This window comes from Herpailurus yagouaroundi, unplaced genomic scaffold (assembly GCF_014898765.1).
Source record: "Herpailurus yagouaroundi ecotype Mexico unplaced genomic scaffold, PumYag 159, whole genome shotgun sequence".
In the NCBI taxonomy this organism is placed as follows: Eukaryota; Metazoa; Chordata; class Mammalia; order Carnivora; family Felidae; genus Herpailurus; species Herpailurus yagouaroundi.
The window spans coordinates 54,088,102-54,111,740 of NW_024412400.1; the positions used below are offsets into that span (position 1 = coordinate 54,088,102).

Consider the following 23,639-nt stretch of genomic DNA (forward strand, 5'->3'; position numbering starts at 1 on the left):
AGTCATGTTCATATTTGAGTGTAAAAATCTGTCCTCATAATAGCTGTTCTTATCTTGGTGTTTCTGTCTTGTGTCTAGAAAAAAATGACTCATTTTCTCCTAAAGATTAGGATTCCATGGTATCTCTTTTTGCTACAGTTCCTTTGTGTGTTCATTTGTAGGGCTGATAGAATTGGTAATGATAGTGCCCTCCTTGTGTCATATTCAGAGCAGTTCAACAAGCCTTTATTAAAGGCCTGTCAAGGGCCATGGCTTTGGGCAGAGGACAGACTTGGCTTTGAGTTCCCAGCTCTACCACTTTGGTATCTTACCCTGTTGAGCTCAGTTCTTTGTCTATGATGTGAGAATAAACACTAATGTTGCAGGGATATTAAAGTATTGTGTATGTAAAGCACTTGACAATGTGTCTGAGAAGTGCTCCATAAATGGTAACATGCCATTATTATTACAGTTTTGATGATCATTCATAGCTTTAGTAGATACTGTAGACAGTAAAGTTAACAGTAAAGTTTTCATTGTTGAGATATTTGTGTTTTATTTTCACAGTTAATCAGCATGTTAGTTGTCATTGGCTTGGAAGGGCATTTTTCTTTAAAGTTATTAGTTTGTTTAGGATTTATTTTATTGAAACTCCCTTTCCTACCTGCAGAAAGGATTTAGGTGACTGGCTTTTCATTTCTAAAGTTTTAATAAGAGAATTAAAAATAAATAACTCACGGCACCTACGTGGCTCAGTCGGCTGTGTCCAACTCTTGATTTCGGCTCAGGTCATGATCCCAAGGTCATGGGATCGAGCCCCACGGCAGGCTCTGCACTGAGCATGGAGCTTGCTTGGGATTCTCTCTCTCTCTCTCTCTCTCTCTCTCTCTCTCTCTCCCCCTCTGCCCCTCTCTCCCACTTGTGTGCTCTCTCTAAAATAAAAAAAATGTGTACACACACGCGCGCACACACACACACACACACACACACACACACCCCTACATAACTCAAGTGCCTTAACCACTTCTCAGGCCTTGGGTTTTTCATGCTTACTTACAGATTGACACTTTGCTAATCGAAATGGAGATTTAATATGGGCTGGAGTGAGGACATGTATTCTGTTCTAGTGACTAGAGTACTGAATTGAATTTGTTTAGAAAGAAGTTGGGTTCTTTGTTTAACCAGGTCAGAGATTTGCCAGTAACTATGGGCAAACTCTTTGATTCTTTTCTTATTTTTATTTTGATTGCTATCTCCTTGATTCACAGTAGCTTATAAGAATTTATAAGAATGTTTATAAATAGCATATATTTACCTTGGATGAAGAGGGCTCTATATTAACTATATCTTAGTCTACTTTTGTTGGTATGGGGTAGGGTTCTTAGCCTTTCCTGTGTATCACAAACTCTGAGGGATTTTAGTATATTCAGATCCAAGGCATTACTCCCCACCCTAAGAGCCTGATTCACTTGGGGCTCTAGCATTAGCGTGTGTGTGTGTGTGTGTGTGTGTGTGTGTGTGTGTGTGTGTGTCTATATCTACACCTGTCTATCTACCTACCTGTCATCTATCTAAGCTCCACAGATTGTCCTAACATGGAACCAGTTGCAAAACACTGGCATAAAGGAAACAGCCCACCTGTGTGCTTGAGTCTTTCTCTTACATTGTGTCTATTGGCCATTTTGTTGCTTGTTGGATATGGGCACATGTATTAGTTTTCTATTGCTCCTATAACAAACGGCCACAAACCTGGTGGCTTAAAACAACATGTTTATTATCTGAAGTCCTGAAGGCCAGAGGTCTGAAATGGTCTTAAAGGGCTAAAATCAAGCTGTTGGCAGGGCTGATTCCTTCTGGAGGCTCTAAAGAAGAATTTGTTTCCTTGTCTTTTCTAGCTTCTAAAGTCTGCCTGCACTCCATGATTCATGGCCCCACATTCCTACCTCTGCTTCTGTCATTACATATCCTCCTCTGACTTTACCTACTTTCATCTTATGAGTACCTTTGTAATTACATTAGACCCCCCTGGATCATCCAGGATAATCTCCCCATTGTAAGACCCTTAATTTAATCACATCTACCAAGTCCCTTTTGGCAGGTGAGGAAATACAATCACAGGTTTTGGGGATTAGGATATGGACATGTTTGGGAGAGGCCATTCTGTCTACTGAAGCAAGAAAAAATTCAGATCCCCCCATTTTTCTCATTTGAGTACAGAAACCTCTGAGTTAGCCACACCTTCTTTTTTCTACAGTTTATGATAGGCAAGAGAGGAACATTTTCAAAGACTGGAAGTGATGATACCATATTCAGAAATTTGATTTTATTGATTTTTTAGAAGGCTACCAATTTTTAAATTTTCTCATGCCTTAGGAACTTGTTTCAGAAATAGATTACATAACATTTGAATCTCATCAGCTTTGAAATGGTGCATTGCTAAAGTTTTCCTCAGGTAGAGTACTTCTCTATCACTAAAACAGTAATTCACAACAGTGCGTGACTTATTCTTGGATTTATTCTCCTAACAAGCATTTGTTGACCGCCAAGTGTGTGTTCAATTCTTAGATACTAGAAGACTGGATTCCTGACCTTAAGATTAGGGTCTAAGAACTCACTCCTAATGGTTAATATATTTGTATTTCAATATAATTGGTTTCCTTGTAATCCTATGTTTTTTGCTGTATGCATGTAAAAACATCGTGCTGAGAAGGGGCCCACAGACATTCGCCAGAATGTTAAAGGGGTTCTCATGACATTAGTATGATCAAGAACTCCAGTGAGAGGATTCTCATAAATGTGTCACCAAAAAGATGATCATGAGATGCAGGAAGCTGCTCAGGGAAAGGGGAAGCTCCTGGCAATGATTTTCAATGCTAGCTGCTTACTGGGTTGATGAGCAGAAAGTGGGTGGTGCCCCTTAAAACTACCAGTGCCTGGGACACACTGACAGATTCTGATTTGATTGTTCTGGAAGGGTTCTAATATCTGTCTTTAAACAAGTGATGTTGAGTTTGGTCTTGTAGAGGGGACGTAGAATAGGAAGACCTACAAGAGTACGGCTGAGGTCAAGGGCTCAGTAGAAGAGCTGTAAAGAAGTCTATGGAGCTGGGACCTAGACACAGACAATAAGTCCTTAGTTCATCCTACTTCTGCCCCAGTTCTTCTGCCACACACTGTCTGCTAAAGACTCTATGACCTTTGAGCAGGGTAGAACCAAATTTAGACATTTGGCAACTCAACAACTTAGCCAGCTCATTTCCTAGTAGGGAAGACAGGTTTCCAGTAGTTAAGAATGTGGGTCTGAGCCAGACTGCTCGGGGGCTAAACCCCCATTCCTCTACTTACTAGCAGTGTGACATTTGGAAATGTGCTTAGTCTTTTTGCCTCAGTTTCCCCAATAATAGTAGTATTTCCTAGGATAGTACCAACAGCTGACTGGGGTAGGTAACTTTTATTGGCTCTGTTTACAGATGGCACTTGGATTAATTTCATAGCTGGTGTTATGGACTGAATGTTTGTGTCCCCACCACAGTACATATGTTGTAGACCTAACCCCCCGTGTCATGGTACTAGGAAGTGGAGTCTCTGGCATTGTAATTAGTTTAGATGAGGTCATAAGAGTGAAACCCTAATGAAGGAATTAGTGTCCTTATAAGAAAAGGAAGAGAGACCAATGCTCCTTTCTCCACCATGTGAGGATTTAAGATGAAGGCTCTCACTAGGTATCAAATATACTGGCTTCTTGATCTTGGCCTTCCAGTCCTTCAGATTGTGGGAAATAAGTGTCTCTTGTTTAAGTCACCCATTCTATAGTAGTTTATTATGGTAGCCCAAATGGACTAAGACAGCTGGTAAGGGGGCAGAACTGAGATTGGAAACCATATCTTTGACTCCCAAACAGGGATGCTTAACATGCAAACCATCTTGGTATTGGGTAATATATGTGCTAAAAGTATGCACTTAGACATGATGGTGGTCCAAAGGAAGGATTCATTTTATTTGCGTAGGTCAGAGGAGGAGAATCTTCAGCTAGTTTTTTTAAAAAAAATAGTTAACCCTTTTGGAATTGCAAAGAGGATGTGGAAGAAGGCATTCCAGGCAGAGGGAATAGCATGTGTAAAATTCTGGAGACATGGAAGAGAGAATGCATGGGGACCTGATGGCCAGGGGGTAGGGTGTGTGCAGGGAAGCCGGCAGTGGGAGGGAGGCTGTGGAGCCGCGTTTCTCCAGGGTTGTGCTACATGGAATGCATATTAGAAGCCCTGGACAGGGGCGCCTGGGTGGCGCAGTCGGTTAAGCGTCCGACTTCAGCCAGGTCACGATCTCGCGGTCCGTGAGTTCGAGCCCCGCGTCAGGCTCTGGGCTGATGGCTCGGAGCCTGGAGCCTGTTTCCGATTCTGTGTCTCCCTCTCTCTCTGCCCCTCCCCTGTTCATGCTCTGTCTCTCTCTGTCCCAAAAATAAATAAATGTTGAAAAAAAAATTTTTTTTTTAATTAAAAAAAGAAGCCCTGGATATGCAGTGCAAACACTCCTGAACTAAGACAGAGGGTGGCAGTAGGAGAATGAAGGGCAGAATACAGGCCATATAAAGCATGTTGAATCATTAGAACCTAGTGAGAGATGGTGTATGTGTGTGCGAGGGAGGGATTAGAGGGGAGTCTGGATCGTTGGATTGGCACTGGTTGGAATCCAGTAAGGGTTTTTTGTGTTGTTGTTGTTGTTTTTTAAGTTTATTTATTTACTTTTGAGAGAGACAGAGACAGCATGAGTGAGGGAGAGAGAGAATCCCAAGCAGGCTATGTGCTGTCAGCACAGAACCCAATGTGGGGCTCAAGCTCATGAAACTGTGAGATCATGACCTGAGCCAAAACCAAGAGTGGGATACTTAACTGACTGAGCCACTCAGGCACCCCATGAGTTTTTGATGTACTACTACTTGCAAAGGAGATCTGCCAGGGTAGAGTGATCACACACCCATTCTTCCCAGGCTCCTAGAGGAAAGTGGTGGTGAAACAGTGTGACTGGGCAGTGACATCTGGGGGGTATCCATGAGAAAGCCATCTGCGTAGCTACAGTTCCCCCTCTTCTGTGACACTGGCTAGGTAATGATAACAATAGTGAAAAGCAGATTTGGAGATGTGGAATGTAAGTTTCAGTGCAAAGAGTTGACAGTCATTATGCCAAAGCAAAGTACTGATGTCTGAGAACACTTTGGTGAAGAAGAAGCCTTTTGTTGATCATAGAGAAATGAATAATCACTCTAAGGGCATACCAAGGCGACAGAATCATGAAAGGGAGATAAAAATTAAACCGTGCCCTCCGTATATGAAGGAGGAAAGTGACTGAAACTTTCTGGACAAGCACCACAGTGTTTGTCTTCTAAATGATGTCATTCAGTTAGAATAAGGACGTGAACGACCAGCTACTGAATTATCCATTTTTTCCATGACTAACTTGCTTTTTCTCTGGTATTTGGTCTTTGGCTTTCTGCTGCTCAGGAGATCCACATCTACATGTTCAACTTTAAATCCTGCAAAATTATTAACATAAAGGACTGTTTTTTAAATTCCTCTAAATTGGTAGGGGGCAATGGTGTCACTTATTTCTGCAGCATGGTATTGATAAGTTGATAAGGTTGTTGTATGTTTTCAAACCTGAATATTTATTTTGTCTCTGTTGGTCACAGCATCCAGCAGGTCACTGTAAAACTTGATTTTATTAGATGTCCTTAAATCTCTCTTAAGGTTAAAATCTGGCACTTCTACATCAACTTACTTCCTAAATTTTTCCTTCAGATCCTTCCTCCAAGGGATTTTTCTTTTTCTTCCTTTACATTGTTACCTTAGAAGGAATTAAGCATTCATCAACTTAACCAAGTTTCTTACTGTGGATAGCACATATGTAAGATACACATTAGTATTGAAATGTTATTAAACCAGGCCACCTGGGTGGCTCAGTCAGTTGAGCATCTGTCTGACGTCGGCTCAGGTCATGATCTCACAGTTTGTGAGTTTGATCCCCAAGTTGGGCTCTGTGCTGACAGCTCAGAGCTGGGAGCCTGCTTCAGATTCTGTCTCTCTCTGCCCCTCCCCTGCTCACGCGCTCTCTCTCTCTCTCTCTCAAAAATAAATAAATATTAAGAAAAATTAAAAATAGAGAAATGTTGTTAAAACAATTCTGTACCACATTTTTCTAAAATTGTCACTCTAACTACCAGAGAGTGTAATTTATATTAGTATTACACAAACTAGGAGGCTGGTTCTGTGTAGTGGGCTTGGAGCCACCTGAGCTGGGTTCTAATCCTTTCTGTCCCTTCTAGTTATGTGATCATGAGCAAATTATTTGACTTCTCTGTACCGTGACTTCTACATCTATAGAACAAGAGTATTAATAGTACCTAACTTGACAGGGCTGTTAGAGGATTAAATGGCATTGTGTATGTACACTTGACCCGTAATTAATATCAGTTAGTTTTCTGTGTCATCATCATGATCATTCACTCCATTTTCATAACAGCCAAACAAGCCTTGTTTTTCCAAAGGCCTACTGCAGTTTTCTGTACCGGTTGGCTCTCAACAAATTGATGAATCTGAACTTCTGAGTTAGGATGGTAAAAAAAGAAAGTGATTTTTTTTCTTTTTGAGAGAGAGAGAATGTGTGTGCACACATGAGCAAGAGGGGGAGGGGAGGAGGAAGGGAAAGAGAGAGAGGAGAGAGAGAATCCCAAGCAGACTCCACACCCAGCCCGGAGTGGTCTCACAACCATGAGATCATGACCATAGCCGAAGTCAAGAGTCAGCTTCTTAACCAACTGAGCTGCCCAGGTGCCCCAAAAAGAAAGTGATTTAAAAATCCTTTCCTTGATTTCTTGAGCCTTTGTTTTTAATGATAGTTACAAAACTCCTGGAATTTTCCACTTAGCTATCTTCCACTTGTGGCCTTACATGTGCAGTGAGAAAAGTTGGGCAATAAAGGGAGACTCTGGGCAGGGCAATTTGTTTGACCTACATTCTTTTACTCTGGTGTTCAAGAGGCTGTATTCATATTTGTGCGTGCAGTCTTGAGTAACCACCTAAATTCCATCTCCTCGGGCATTCTTTCTTCCTGAGGTAATAGATGCAAGCAGCATCCAACACACTCAGACCAAGGTACGCTGCCCGGGCTCCTCTCGGGGAAAGGGAAGGCTAAATGCCAGCACATGGCACAGTGGAAATGAAGCAGGCTCTGGAGTCCACTGACTTGAATTGGAATCCTAACCCCAGGCAAACTGCTTACCCTCTCTGGGCCTCAGCTTTCTCATCTCTGAGATCGGGAAATAGAGAATCACAAGGAACATGGCACCGCATGGGGCACAAAACAAAACATACTTATCCAGGAAAAGTTGCCTCGCTACCTCCTTTGTGCTAGGCCCTCTTTGAGCCAGGTGCCAGGGACACAGGTGGCCAAGGTGACGAGCCGACAGTGTTAACTGGCCAGCAGACAGACGGCCCCACGGGTTGTTGCAGAGGAGCCTGGTAAACACAGTGATGGGGAATGAGGGGCAGTGAGAACACATGGAAGGTTCATGCTGGGACCTGATGGATGAGCTAGGAGTTTGCCCCCAGTCTGGTGGGAGATGGGAAGGAGGGACATGCAGGAGAGTATTGGGCACACAGAGAAGTTCAGTAAGGCTGGCCAGGTTAAGAAGGATGGGTTGGGGTCCCCTTTAAAAAGCTGGACTTTATCCCTTTTAAAAAATAATCTCTACAGCCAGTGAGGGACTTGAACTCCCAACCCTGAGATCAAGACCTGAGCTGAGATCGAGTTGGATGCTTAACCAACTGAGCCACCCAGGCGAACCAAAAATCCCCATTTTTAAATGCTGGCAACTAAGGGCATTTTTTAAAACATGCAGTTTGTAATCATCTGTGGGCTGGATTCTTCTTTTATCTTTTCCAGAAACCTCAGCTTGTGGCATCTACTTTTTTTTTCCCTTTTCATTCCTCACTAAATCCTTTAGTCCCTCATTATGTCCAATAGAAATGACTCATGGTGGGGCAAAATGTTCTTGCATTTATAGAAAAGTTACATGCAAAGTCAGTTTATGTATATACAAGAATTTTTACATAAGGAAGAATTTTCAGCTGGGGTGGTAGCAGTTACTGTAAGTAAAATACAGTTGTAAATATTTCTCTGAAGGGAGAAATTTCTTTTTTTTTTAATTTGTTTTAAATGTTTATTTATTTTTGAGAGAGAGAGACAGAGACTGAGACAGAGTGTGAGTGGGGGTGGGGCAGAAAGAGAGGGAGACACAGAAACCCAAGCAGGCTTCAGGCTGTGAGCTGTCAGCACAGAGCCTGAAGCACGGCTTGAACTCACAAACAGCGAGATCATGACCTGAGCTGAAGTCAGATGCTTAACCAACCAACTGAGCCATTCAGGAGCCCCTGAAGGGAGAAATTTTTGAATTCCAGTCAACTTACAAAAATATTATGGAACACAAACATTTATTTATAAATAAGAGAAAAGGGGCGCCTGGGTGGCGCAGTCGGTTAAGCGTCCGACTTCAACCAGGTCACGATCTCGCGGTCCGGGAGTTCGAGCCCCGCGTCGGGCTCTGGGCTGATGGCTCAGAGCCTGGAGCCTGTTTCTGATTCTGTGTCTCCCTCTCTCTCTGCCCCTCCCCCGTTCATACTCTGTCTCTCTCTGTCCCAAAAATAAATAAACGTTGAAAAAAAAATTAAAAAAAAAATAAATAAGAGAAAAAAACGTACATGCAGATGTATTCAGTATATATTTACACACAGGACATATGAGTACATAATAATATATTTTTCTTAGGAATTGTCAGATACTTACCTTTTCCTGCATCAAATGATGAGGACTATTTAAAGTAAAAAGGAAAGAAAATTAATATATTCTGCATGGATATTTTGTTATAACTTTTATGGTAAGCAATAACAATAAGCAGGTGCCTCTATTCTGACATTATACAGCTTTAGATTGCTTTTTCATTTAAACACAAGTTTCAGGAATGAACCAAATATTTTGTACCTTCTTTTATGACTGGAACCTTTCATTTTCTAAAATTTAGGGTATGGGGGCGTCTGGGTGGCTCAGTGGGTTGAGCGTCCAATTCTTGATTTCGGCTCAGGTCATGATCTCATAGTTTGTGAGACTGAGCCCCGGGTCTAGCACAGAGTCTGCTTGGGATTCTCTCTCTCCCTCTCTCCCTCTCTGTTCCTCCCCTGTTCATGCTCTTTCTTTAAATTGATAAACAAATAAACAAACAAACAAAATTGAAAATAAGTAAAATAAAAATCAGGGTATTTGCTTCTAAAAGAAGTAACCTATTTAATCAATATTACTACTATATTAATATTTATATTAATCATATAAAACTATATGCAGTTTTATAAATTTATTTTACATACAGTATTCTTTTTTTTATTTTTTATTTAAAAAAAATTTTTTTAATGTTTATTTTTGAGACAGAGAGAGACAACATGAATGGGGGAGGGTCAGAGAGAGGGAGACACAGAATCTGAAACAGGCTCCAGGCTCTGAGCTGTCAGCACAGAGCCCGACGCGTGGCTCGAACCCACAGACCGTGAGATCATGACCTGAGCTGAAGTTGGCCGCTTAACCGGCTGAGCCACCCAGGTGCCCCTACATACAGTATTCTTAAAATCAGCTTCTCATTTTTGTTTACATCCTTAAAAACATCTCTTGGTATTACAGGTTTTATTGAAATAATGAAAATAAAGGACTTAATGCAGTGCCCGAAATTTGATGATCATGCCATGTGTCAGCAATTGTTATTGTTGTGATTAATGATATCACTGTTGTAAGCCTGACTGACAGTTGAAGAAACAGTCTTAAATAACTGAAGTCCACTATTGTTCTATAACTAGTAAGTTTTAGAGACTAAAAATACTTTATAAGACACAGTTCTACCAAGCTAAACTCCATAGTCTTTCATTTCTAACAAAAAAGAACAAACAAAAGAAACTTTTGTTATTAAACCATCTATTTGTGTGCTGGGTGCATTGCACATATTAGCTCATTTGATTTTTCTGCAAGTACAGTTGCCCTTGAACAGTGCAGGGGTTAGGAGTGCCAGGCCCCCTGCAGTGGAAAATCTGCATACAACTTTTGGCTTCCCCCAAATTTAACTACTAATAGCCTGCTGTTGACCAGAAGCCTTACTGATGACGGAAACATTTGATTAACACATATTTTGTATATTACATGTATTAAGTACTGTATCCTTTTTAAAAAAAAAATTTTTTTTATGTTTATTTTTGAGAGAAAGAGAGAGAGAGAGAGAGACAGAATCCGAAGCAGGCTCCAGGCTCTGAACTTTCAGTCCAGAGCCTGACACGGGGCTCGAATCCACAAACTGTGAGATCACACACTGAGCCTAAGTCAGATGTTTAACCGACTGAGCCACACAGGCGCCCCTGTATTCTTATAATAAAGTAAGCTAAAGAAAAGAAAATATTAAGAAAATCATTTAAAAAGCAAATATAGGAGTGCCTGAGTGGCTTAGTCAGTTGAGCATCTGACTCTTGATTTTGGCTGAGGTCATGACCTCATGGTTCAGTTCGTGAGTTGGGATTCTCTCGCCCTCTCTCTGCCCCTCCCCCAATGACTCTCTCTAAAAATAAATAAACTTTAAAGAATGAAAAGCAAATACATTTACAGTATTGTACTGTATTTATTGAAATAAATCTGTGTGTAAGTGGACATGCAGTTCAAAACAATGTTGTTCAAGGGTCAGGTGTATTGTATGAGGTTTCATTTTATAGATGAAGAAACTGGAAGTACTAAAGGGTTAAATTACTTACCAAGGTCACATTGCAAGTAAGTGGCAAAGCCAAGAAGTGCTCCTAGATCTGAAGCCAAGGCCCATGACCTTCTTCCAGAATACAGTGTCTTTTACTACATTGTGTCTAATTGATGCTTGCATGTAGCAAGTATTTTATTTGTAACTGATAGCAAGCATTTGAGGAGTTTAGGTCACTAAGAAAATAGTCTTCGTTTCATAAAATTGCTGGCTAAAATAGGAGAAAGCAGTCATCTTGAATAGATAGGGTTTTCTGTAAAACAAACAAAAAGGTTTTGTTCTTGGTTTTTTGTTGTTTTTTTTTAAATCTCTATTTCTTTCCATGTCTGGGAGGTGACCTTTCTGATGTTACACCGTGGGTAGAATTCATTTTGTAGGATGTGAGTGGGATTTGGGGAGTATGATGGGAATGACTGATGAATCCATACCCCATTCGTAAGTGGCTTGTCATGTTAAAAACAGTGCAGTCTGGTCTCACAGATGAATGGAGAAAACATAAACGATGGATATAGGAAAGTATCAGTTCAGATTAGGTTTAGCTGTGAGTGACAAAAAAGCCCCAAATGCCAGTGCCTCAAACAAGATGGAATTTTATTTCTCATGCATGTAAAAGAAGTGTGGAGGTCAGGAATATAAGGCAGTTTCAAAATGAAGATTTTTTTCGGTTTTGCTGCTCCATCATCCTCAGTACATAGCTTTCTTCCTCATCATCCAGGCTCGCTGCTTGAACACCTTCTATTACACTGTAATCCAGCTGGTAGGAAGGGGCAAGGACACATCTCCCTTCCTTTAAGGACACTTTCCAAAGCCACACATGACACCTTTGTTTAGATCTGTTTAGCCAGAATGTACTCACAGGTGCGTGAGTACACACACTTGGTTGCAAGGGAGGCTGGAAAATGTAGTGTCATCCTGGGGTGTGGGGGTGGGGAGATATTCTATCAATGAGAAAGAGGGAGAGAACAGATACTGGGAGATAAGCAACGTCTGTCACAGAAAGAATGAAAAGGAGATAACCGTGTAACAGAGAGAGATTGCCTGTGGTCCTCTGTTGGCGGATACCTTATACAGTAAAACCTTGGCTTGCGAGCATAATTCATTCTGGAAACATGCTTGTAATCCAAAGCACTTGTATACCAAAGTGAATTTCAAGAACCTTTGGCTCAGTTGTGATCATGCGACATTTAGCGTCACGTACTACTCGTATTGCAAGACATCGCTCATTTGTCAAGTTAAAATTTATTAGAAATGTTTGCTCATCTTGCAAAACACTTGCAGAACAAGTTACTCGCAATCCAAGGTTTTACTGTGTATGCTTTGCCTTGGATGGGAATCCTGGAACGAACATACAAATGCAGGTCCTAACCTTTTGGTCCGGGTATCTGCCTTTGAATGAATGACAGAAATCTTTAGGAGCCTGTGTCTTTAAAAAAAAAAAAAGCAAGGATGACAATTTTATCTTTTTTGGTAGCTCGTTTGAATACTGCTTCACTACAAATAAGACCTACCTACCTGAGGAATCACATCGTTAATGAATCACTAGCTCAAAAGTTGCACTTACGTTCAGAAGCTCGAAATTTCCATTTGCAGGTCTGAGCTGCCCTGACATGGATACTGGGTCCATGAGGCCCATGGATTTTGAAGGTTTTGCGACCTTCTCTCATTAGCACATATACACTCAGGGTATCTTGTCATGGGTGAGAAGTAAATGTATGTATTGGGAAGAATGTTTAGGGACCTGGCTGCTTTTTTTGTTTTTGTTTTTGTTTTTCTTGCGCTTTCTCCTGCCATAGTGCTCTTTCGTTTCAAGGATTATTGAAATAATCCTAGCAACTATTTTTTGAATGCTAAACCCATTGCATATGTTATTACGCTTAAAGTTCAAAACAACTCTGAAAGGTAGGCTTTATTCATTCTCATTTTATAGACAGAAAAGCTCAGAGTCACATAACTAGTAAGGAGAGTTGCTGAAATTTGAACTTGGGTCCAGTGGACTCCAAAATCCATGCCCGTTATCACCATACCCCTTCATCTTAAAAAATACAAGAAAGTGCAAGGACCCATTCAACGTTTCTTTTTGTATAATAGCCTAAGGAAAGCAGAGATGTGGGGGTCAGTTGTCCTGGTCCCTGGACTTGTATGGGGACTCCCTCAACCCTCTCCTTGGTTCTTTACTGAACCAGGGATCTATGGGAACTGCCACTGTTGTAGAGACAGAGGAGTAGACAGCTTAGAGCTCTCCAGGGGAGGGAGGTCAGTAGCAAAGAGCTGGGCTGGAGCCCTATTCTTTCCCCAGTTTGTTGCTTTCCCAAGGTCTTGCTTTTAGCACTCTGTGTGGGTTGTTTTTGTTTTTGTTTTTGTTTTTGTTTTTTTTTTTTGCAGTTGCCTTCATTGTATAGCTGTCCCTACACATTTGTAGTTTCCAGATGACTGTCTGTATCTCTAGGGCTTTGGGTTTTTTCATCATCAGGGCGGGTGGGGGGTGGCGTGAGGAGGAGAGAGGGAGGTAGGGAAGGAGTGGAGGGGAGGGAGGTGGTTACTGAAGGAAAAGCAGGGAAACTACTTTCAGTGTCATTGCAGCAAATTTCTCCTCAATCTTTACTGGTCCAAATAGGGTCCAAATAGGTCCAAATAGGGTCACATGCTTGTCCCTGACCCAATACGGGAAGCTGGGAGGTGGAATAATGCAAGTTAATTTTGAGCCGCAAATCCCACTGCCAGATTAACTTCCCCCAATCACCTGGGCTTTGCACAAGAAGCTGAGGGTACCCAAATAAAAGTAAAGGTTGTATTTATAAAAGATTGGGACTAGGTTTTGGGAAAGCACTAGTATCTTTTGAACTCAATCAGCCCCAACCCGCACTCTACCAGCACCCCAGGACCCCAGACCCCAGAACTTGGGCTCGGCACTTGACCGGTGACTTTTGGAAGGCTGCTGACCCCTAGTGTTTGAAGTAGAGCATTGGACAGGGAATCCAGAGATTTGGGGTTAACCTTTGAAAGGATCACAGAATCACAAAATCTTGTGCCATCCCCTCACACAGTGAGGGTGTGAGCAAAATGAAACTTCTGGAAGTACTTTAATGAGCACAAAGCGCCAGCCACTGGCACACCGATGCTTAGCGAATTCTCGTGTGAGTAAATGAAGAACCCAAATGTTACTCAGCTCTCCTGTCCCCCTCCCCAGCCACTGCTTTCACTTGTAAATATCAAATATATCAAATATATCAGCCTAATTGTGGTCACAAAACAACCACTACAAAGCAACGAATTATATTTGGAATATGTGCATGTGTATATGAAAGCACGTTTTGTGATGTGAAATGCCACTACCTGGTAGGATAGCTGAGAAGGCTACTCGTTATGCAGGGCGTTATTTTAACCAAATCAACAAGCACTGCTACCGTGAGGTCTGCTTGGAGCTGTGGGCGAAGCTGTGTTAGATGGGGTGCCCTTGGTCTGTGGCTTTGAGGGAACAGGATATTGCTTGTGTTCCGTGTTTTGGGGTAGGTGTGGAGAGGAAAGGCAGGAAAATGGTCATTCTAATATTAGATGAATCTCAAGAAAATTGAATAATAGTATGGTCTTACTGTGCTTTGCCTTTGATTGACTTCCAATTCAAGTGTCACATGGCATTTCTCGGGATAAGAAAAATCTTGCACAAACCCAGGAGTGGAAATGAACCGCCACTGGCCGTGGAGGGCACCGAAGGACAGCTAGGATTTCTCAATCTGAGGTCTGGGAGAGAGTTCTGGGAAATGGTGGCAGCGGCAGCCGCAGCTGTAGAACTTCCGACAGCTGTTTGGTTTTGGCAGGCCAAGCTGCCGCTCGCTGAAGAGAGCTGTGCGGCTTCCATCCAGGGCCCCTCCTGTCATGCAGCCTGTAAGATGCCTTCCAGGAGAGGAGTCCCGCTCTCTCCCTCTCTTCCCCTTTTCACAGGGAGAAGGAAAACGGGCAGGGAAGCGCCATGGCGGTCAGATGGGTCATGGATGTGGAAAAAAATGAAACCACTGATGCAAAGTGATTGGACAAATCAGACTGTATGCCTGCATCCAAAAGCATCGTACCAGTTTTGCTGGCCTCCTCTCGTCTCTTAAGTAAAGGAAGTGCCATTTATTGTCAAGACTTACCGTTATTTTTGTTAAATCTTTTTTAAATGCATTTTTAAATCTTTATTTGAAGGGAGAGGGAGAGGAGGAGGGGCAGGGAGAGAAAGGAGAGACACAGGATCCCAAGCAGGCTCCGCACTGTCAGGGCAGAGTGCTGGCTAAGCTACCCAGGCTCCCGTATAATTGCTTTTTAAAACATTATTCAGATTTATGAACGTCTAAATGCTAAAGAGACTAAAAAATAAAGACCAATTTGTAAATGAGCCTATTTTAATGTTGCTTACAATAGAATACATAGTTCTCTTGATGGCTGCAGGTAGGTAAGGCTGTCTGGCTGTATTCAGAGAACCACCACAGCAATGGTGTTTTTCTAACTGGTGAGTAGCCTTCAGTAATTGTCAAGAGTTACTTGTCTGAAAGTTGCTGTCAAACCAGCAAGACTGCATTTATGCATCCATCGTTTTCAGGATTGTGGGTAACCTGGGCATATTTTCCCCAAATAACCTTGCCTCCTTGTGTCACAAGGCCCAACTCCCTCACGTTCACCTCAATGACAGTACCTTTGGTAATAACACCCAAAGACCTATATAGTGGGGATGAGGGATTCTTTTTTACACCAAGTATCGGCAGACAAAAGGTGGCTTTCAATTCAGGATGTGTTACGTGGGCCTTTTTGAAACGTAAGCCCATTGGCCTAATGAATCTTTAATATTTAGGTGGTTTTCGAGTAAAGCCATCTCCAACAAAGCAGACTTTAGTAACCATCCTCTTCCATGCTTTCTTTTTTCTCTTTCCTGTTCGAATAGCTTTTAATACTTCTGTTTCTCCCTGGGCACGAACTCTGGGCATAGGGGCTTCCCATTTTCCTGCTTTCTCTTTTCATTTTTGTTTAATCATATTGGAAAGTACTTTAGCTCGGGACTGTCCCTCCCTGTCCAGTAGATACGCAGGTACTGCTCCTTGTGGAGTCTTTTCATTCTTTGGCTTGGTGTTTCTCTTTTCATGCATCTTGATAGTCTTTTTCATTTGTATTTTCTCAGCGTGGCGCTGTTTATGGTAAAGCTTACCAATCATCTTTTTTGCCTTCTTTGAACGTTCATGAGCCTCTTGACCTTCCTTCTTTCTCTTTTTCTCATGGTGATCCAAACGATAGCCATAGTGCTTCCGGCGTAACTCAATATATTCGTTTTGTGGCTTGGTGACGGCCGCAGAGCCACCGGGTGCAGCTGCCAGGGCGCAAAGACTTATCGTTATTAATACAATTTTGGTATTTTGTAGAGAATGACAATGGACATTAAATATTCTAGCTTTCGGTTGACACATTGCAGGTTTCCACTTTGCATTCATTCCTCTCTTTTAAGGTACATAGTATTCTTACAGAAATATAATTTTATTCAGTCGGTGTTTAACCAAGACTTAGAAGACTACTTAAGTTGCAAGCCAATCCCAATCAGCCAGTGTGAACAGTCCTGTGTTAAGCTGTTTTGGTGCTTCAGGGAGAAAGTGATGGAAGGGACTCCATGTTGGTTTCATGAAACTGAGGTATGAATAATGGGCAAGTAATGGACTACCTGGTGTTCATGCCAGTAGACCCCCCTCCTGCACATCTGCTTTCACAAGCACTTGACACAGGTTCTAAATTTTTTTAATTGCCAAGTACATAAATTTGGTTGGTGTGTTTTCCTAAGTGCTCTCTGTGACTCTGTAAAAGGAGTATTAACCATTAGGAAGGTTACAACACTGGGTAGAAAAGTAAAAGTATTTTTTGAATTTTGTTCTCCACAGGTTAACTTTTAGCTTCAATGTGTTTTTGGTTTTGTTTTGTTTTTGCTCCCCCACCCCTACCACATTGGCATATGTGAGAGTGTGTGTGTGTGTGTGTGTGTGTGTGTGTGTGTGTGTGTTGAATAGATAATAACTAATTAGGAATTCTCTTGAGAAAAAGTCTCAGCCAGAGAAATATGGGGAAACCATGCTGGAGAACTCTGACACAGCTGTTTAATTTTGGCAAGGAAGAAAATTGGAGTTCTTCTTTGTTTGGGTATATGAGGCACCGTTGTACCATGCTGCAGTGTGATTTGACCGGAGGGAAGCTAATGCATGGGCACGTGCTTTATACCTGCTGTCTTATTTGGTCCTCAAATAACCCTTTGAAGCAGGTGTTACTATTCTCCTTGTAGAGACAAGGAAGTTGAGACTTAGCTAAGTTACAAAATTTGCCCAGGCATATTTTTTAAAGGATTTGACCAACTTTTGAATCCAGACATTTCTAAACTCAAAGACCCTGTTCTTTCTACTACACCAAATGGCCCAGTACCCAACTTATGTTGGGTTAAATAAGTCTTTTTTGTCTTTTAAATAAAAATGCAAGCAATTGAACATTTATTCTGTTTAGTGTTTCTCAACAGAGTAACAGATAGTTTCTCTGGAACCCTTACGTTTTCACTGATAATTTGATTGCTTTTGTTTTCATTTTGATAAGAACCCATTCCTATTCTGGATAGTAAGCATATTCTGGATCACCTGGATTGTCACTTTATAACTGAGTACTACTCTATTATGTAAGCAATTCTGGTTCTATTTGTGTTTTCATTGACACCAAGAAATATTTCTCCACCTCAGAATTTGCTAGCTGCTCTACCAACATCCACTCTTTCTTACTTCCTTACTAACAGAACCCTGATTTGACTGCAGGTGGCAATATTCCTGTATTACCCAGACTCTCTTGAAGTTAAGAATGGCCATGTGACACATATCATTCTGGCCAATGATATGTAAGAGAGTTATTGGGTGGGGCTTCCCAGAAAGATTCTTAAACATGGCTACTTAGAGGCTAATGCATTTTGCACTGTCTGTTCTTTCTCCTTTTCTAGGCTGGAAAGAGATTGAGTTATGACCACGAGGGCAGGAAAACATGCTAGGGATGGCTGCAAACAGGATGAGTCTGAGTCTCTGATGACTACAAAAAAACGCCACAAAAAACAAACAAACAAACAAACAAAACCCCACAACATCATGACAGTGATGGATATGGCTATCTACACACTACTTATTATATGAGAACCATAAGCTGATATTCAAAATAGCTTTAGTGTGATGGGGTGCCTGGGTGGCTCAGTTGTTTAAGTGACTGACTCTTGATTTCGGCCAGGTCATGATCTCACAGTCTGTAAGTTCAAGCCCCACATCAGGCTCTGCACTGACAACATGGAGCCTGCTTGGGATTCCCTCTCTCCCTCTCTCTCTTTCTCTCTCTCTCTCTCTCTCTGCCCCTCCCTGCTCTCTCTCTCTCTCAAAAAATAAACTAAAAAAATTTTTTTTAATGGCTTTAGTGCGATAATTTATATACCATGAAATTCACCTGTTTTAAGTGTATAATTCAATGATTTTTAGTAAATTTTCAAAGTTGTGCAAACATTGCCACTACTCAAATGTAGAAGAAGATCCTGCTTACCAAATCCCACTCCCAACCCTAGGCAAGTATTCATCTGCTTTCTGTTCCTATAGATTTGTCTTTTCTGGACATTTCGTATAAACAGAATCATACAATATGTAATTCTTTTGCATCTGGTTTCTTTCACTTAGCTTGCTGGTTTTCAGGTTCATCCATGTAGTAGCATGTATCAGTAGTTCTTTCTTATTGCTGAATCATATTCCATTATATAGCTATCCCACATTTTGTTTATCCATTCATCAGTTCATGAACATGTGGATTGTTTCTACTCCTTTGATATGAGTAATGTTGCTATGAACACATACATGTCTTTGTGAGACATGTATTTTCATTGATCTTGGGTGGATACTTAGGAGTGGAATTACAGGGTCATACGGTAAATTTATGTTTAACTTTTTAAAAATTTATTTATTTTTGAGACAGAGAGAGTGAGAGAGAGAGAGCACATGCGAGTGGAGGTGGGACAGAGAGAGAGAGAGAGAGAGAGAGAGAGAGAGAGAGAGAATCCCAAGTGGGGACTCCATCTCACGGATCGTGAGATCATGACCTGACTTGAAATCAAGAGTCAGACTCTTAACCAGCCGAACCATCCAGGCGCCCCTGTTTAACTTTTTTTAAAGAAACTGCCAAATTGATTTTCAAAGTTGCTGTACCACCTTACATTCTCACCAGCAATATATGAGGGTTCCAGTTTTCCCATATTCTCACTAATAATTATTTTGTCTTTTTGATTATACCCATTCTATTGGTCATGAAATGGGATCTTACTGTTGTTTTAATTTGCATTTCCCTAATGACTAATGATATTGAGCATCTTTTCATGTGCTTATTCATTTTTTAATGGGTTTGTCTCTTATTAGTTTATAAAGAGATTTTTATATATTCTGGTTAGAAATCCTTTATTAGAAATACTATCAGCACATATTTTGTTCCAGACTGTGGTTTATATTTTCACTTTATTTTTGATAATTTTGAAACACCAAAGTTTTTAATTTAAATGAAGTGTATTTTTCCCATGTTTTTTCTTTTATATATTATGCTTTTGGTGTTGTATTTAAAAACACTTTTCTGTGTCCTTTATATTTCCACATAGACTTTAGGATCAGCTTATCAATTTCTACCAAAAGTCTACTGGAATTTTGATAGGAACTGTGTTGAATCTATAGGCCAGTTCGAGGATAATTGCCATCTTAATTATACTGAGTGATGTAATCCACGAATATAGAATGTCTCTCCATTTTTTTAGGTCTTTAATTTCTCACAGCAATAATTTATAGTTTTCAGTGTATAAATCTCATACATCTTTTATTTCTTAGTTTCTGAAGTCACTGTTTTACGGACTTTTTCCTGCTAAATTGAAATCCTGATTCATGTTCTAATTGGCAAATAAAATAGAAAGTTAAAGGAATAGAAGTAGACTTACATACATAACATACATAAATAATATTTTCCTGTGAAGGGTAAATGATTCTTGGTGCATTATATAAATGATCAGTTTCACAGTGGAAAATGAACACAAATGGTGAAGAAACCAAATAACTGCAGGGCACACAGAACATTGGCATTTCCTGGGCACCTGGGTGCCTCAGTCAGTTGAGCATCCGACTCTTGATTTCTGCTCAGTTCATGATCTCATGGTTGGTGGGCTCAAGCCCTGTATTGGATTCTGTGCTGTCAGCGCAGAGCCTGCTTGGGATCCTCTGTCTCCCTCTCTCTCTCTGTCTCTCCGCAGCTCTTGCTCACTTGCTCTCTCTCTCTCTCTCTCTCTCTCTCAAAATAAATACACTAGGGGCGCCTGGGTGGCGCAGTCGGTTAAGCGTCCGACTTCAGCCAGGTCACGATCTCGCGGTCCGTGAGTTCGAGCCCCGCGTCGGGCTCTGGGCTGATGGCTCGGAGCCTGGAGCCTGTTTCCGATTCTGTGTCTCCCTCTCTCTCTGCCCCTCCCCCGTTCATGCTCTGTCTCTCTCTGTCCCAAAAATAAATAAACGTTGAAAAAAAAAATTAAAAATAAATAAATAAATAAATAAATAAATAAATAAATAAATACACTAAAAAAAATTGGCATATCCAACCCGAATGAACCTTTGCCTTATAGTTAGTACCATATGTGTGAAAGCCAATAAAGCAACATGATCTGTTACAATAACTCAGTATTTGTTCACTGTAATTAACTGGTTGTATATCATTTTTGTTTATATTTATAAATTTATTTTATGTATTATCAGCATAAAGAATTTATACCTAGTTTTACATTTATTGGCCCAATATTTTTCCCTTTAATGGATGTCTGATATTCAACAATGGGGAAACACTGATTTTAGTTTATTAGTTTACAGAGCATTTTCAGTTTACCATCTTATTATTCTCACAGCAACCCTGGAGCTTGGGTAAACTAAGGGTTTTTAGTATTCCCACATTATAAATGATGCAGATAAAACTCATAGACATAACTGATGTGCATAATTTTTATACATCTCTAATGTGGCAGTTCTGGGATATAAAATTAGGAATTCAGGCTCCAAATCCCTAACCCTTTCTGCTACATGTATTAGTGATTCTTGATCACTTTCTTAAACCCTACTAAGGACACAAGGGAAATATAAAACTTTTGTGAGGCTTTGCAATCTATTAGGGAGGTAAAACCCATGAAACGTATTAAAAGTAAAGTTAGTGCAAGAGAGTCCACAGCCCAGACACCAAGTTCTTTTGGCATCTACAGAATGCAGACAACTCAATGGGCTTGAGTAACTGAGTAGGAAAACATGACCTGAACCATGTAGAGGGCACTATCAGGCAGCCCAGATCCATGACCCCACCCTACCTGCCTTCGGAACTGGAGCACTCATTCCCCCCAGCTGCTTGGAATATTAACAGTCAACAGTTCTCTTCCAGGAGCCTCTCTGGGGAATTGCCCATGGCCAAAGATAGCTGCCTTGCCCAAGGGCAGCCCATATCTAATGTCTGGTTGATGGTGGGGGGACTTAAAGGCTGACTCTTTCTTCTCAGCTTGGGTCAACTCTGAAGAGCCATCCCAGCCCCAGAGCTCCCTTACAGGATGAGCTAGGCTTTTCTGCAGCTGCATTAGCAGCCGGCTTCTCCTTCTGCCCTATATTACTTCCTCTGGTCCCTCCCAGCTGTAGATCCCCAGCGTGCTCCTTGATGAAGTTCCTCCTGGTGACCTCCATCTCAGTTGGCTTCCTGGGGAACCAGCCTGCGCCAAATGATCTCTAAGGTTTCCAGGGAGTGGTAACAGCATGAACAAAGGTCTTAAGGCCAGAATTCTTGAGGCCATAGCAGAGTAAATGGAATAGTGTTTTATAGAAGCTAGAAAACAGTGGCCAATGGTGGAAGACTTTGGAAAACAGGATGAGGTATCAGCCTTGATGGAGAAACACCGCAAAAAGCCTTCACTGACCCAGTGAGAATATTGGAGCCGACCCAGACATTCCCTTGACACAGCAAATGTGTCACCTAATATCAACCCAGACCCTGAACATTTACTGCTCCATTCATCTGATTCTGTGAACTCTGTCCTGAAGCCAAAAAGGGAAAGTCTGAATTTAAGATCTCCCCTGCCAACTTTCTTTTTGTGTGATTTTAGAGCTTCTGTTGCTCATTGGGAAAATGGGTATGTTTTGAGGATTGAAATATTCCCAATTTCAGAGGCAGTTCATTGGTATCATGTGATAGAAGGCTTCCAGGGCCAATATAACTTTTGGTGATGCTAGGCTAAATTAGGTTAAATGTATGTCTTTACTGTAGGTTTTCTCAGTCTTTAATATATTGTTGTGCCTTGTGGTCTCAAGGAGGAGGATGGTAATGTAAATCACCTTACCTTAACTCATCAGGAAGACCTTTCCCCACTCCTGAAACCCTCCAGGGAGCATCTCCTAGGCTTGTGTCCTGCTGAAGCCATACTGAGAAACTCTGGCCCATCACATAGGCAGTTAGCAAATGTTAAATCAGATCGTATCAATTACCATGGTCTGCCCTGCCTTCACCTAAGTTAGGAATCTCTCAGAAATATGTTAAGACTTCCCATTGACTTTGCTACTCAAGATCAATGTGGTCTTGCTTATTTAATTCAGCTAGGCATATTTCACTTTAAGGATATCTCCAAATCACGATGTGTATCTTTTAATTTTATTTTTTTAATTTTATAATGCTTATTTAGTTTTGAGAGAGAGAGACAGAATGTGAGTGGAGGAGGGGCAGAGAGAGAGGGAGACACAGTATCCAAAGCAGGATTCCGGCTCTGAGCTGTCAACACAGAGCCCAACACGGGGCTTGAACTCACAAACTGTGAGATCATGACCTGAGCCAAAGTCAGATGCTTAACTGACTGAGCTACCCAGTGTCCCACATGTGTATCTTTTAAAGAACAGTACTCTCTCAAGCCTTTAGATTGGAGAGAAATGTGGGTTTCCAATGCATGTACTCTCCATTGGATGGGTGGTGTCCACCCTGTTGTGCTGAAACATATGATGGCTGCCTTGCAGGGACAGAGCAATGTGTGGAGAAGGATGCTGAAGCTGTGTTTGGACTGTGTGAGCAAGTGTGTTCTTTCTGATATATGAGTGATATCCTCTATTAACACAGCACTTGCTACCTTTATTTTAGGCTGTAGTTTAACTGATACATTCCTTTGCCTTTTGAAGACAGTGGGGGAATAAATAAATTGTAAACCATCCCCAATGCATGTTCAGAACTAACTCATTATTGTCATCTTCTTTAGAGAAGTTGAGTCTATGCCAGTGTCCTTCATATCAGTTAATGGCAGTGGCCTCTGCCATCATACCCATGATATCCATGACCACTCAGTCACCAACTCTTCTAAAGATGCCTCAAATCATCCTCCTCCCCATCACAGATGCCACTCCCATTCTACAAATGCTACGAATTCTCACCCAACTGCTACAGCTTCTCTCTGGCCTTCTTTATTTATTTATTTTTTTAATTTTTTTAACATTTATTTATTTTTGAGACAGAGAGAGACAGAGCATGAACAGGGGAGAGTCAGAGAGAGGGAGACACAGAATCTGAAACAGGCTCTAGGCTCTGAGCTGTCAGCACAGAGCCCAACGTGGGGCTCGAACTCACGGACCGTGAGATCATGACCTGAGCCGAAGTCGGCTGCTTAACCGACTGAGCCACCCAAGCGCCCCTCTCTGGCCTTCTTTAAATCTCTCCTGTGATTTACCCACCTGTCTACCCATTCAGGTGGGTCTCCTTCTCAAACTTTTTAATGAATTCCTCAGGGTAAAGCCTA

General features: G+C 41.3%; 1 protein-coding gene and 1 pseudogene across 5 annotated transcripts in view; one reads left to right on the forward strand and one right to left on the reverse strand.

The window, feature by feature from the left end:
- Window positions 1-23,639, forward strand: part of SCHIP1 (schwannomin interacting protein 1) — a 761,580-nt gene that overhangs the window by 661,481 nt on the left and 76,460 nt on the right. The window lies entirely within an intron of this gene.
- LOC121033914 (ribosome biogenesis protein NSA2 homolog) lies at window positions 15,312-16,282 on the reverse strand (annotated as a pseudogene).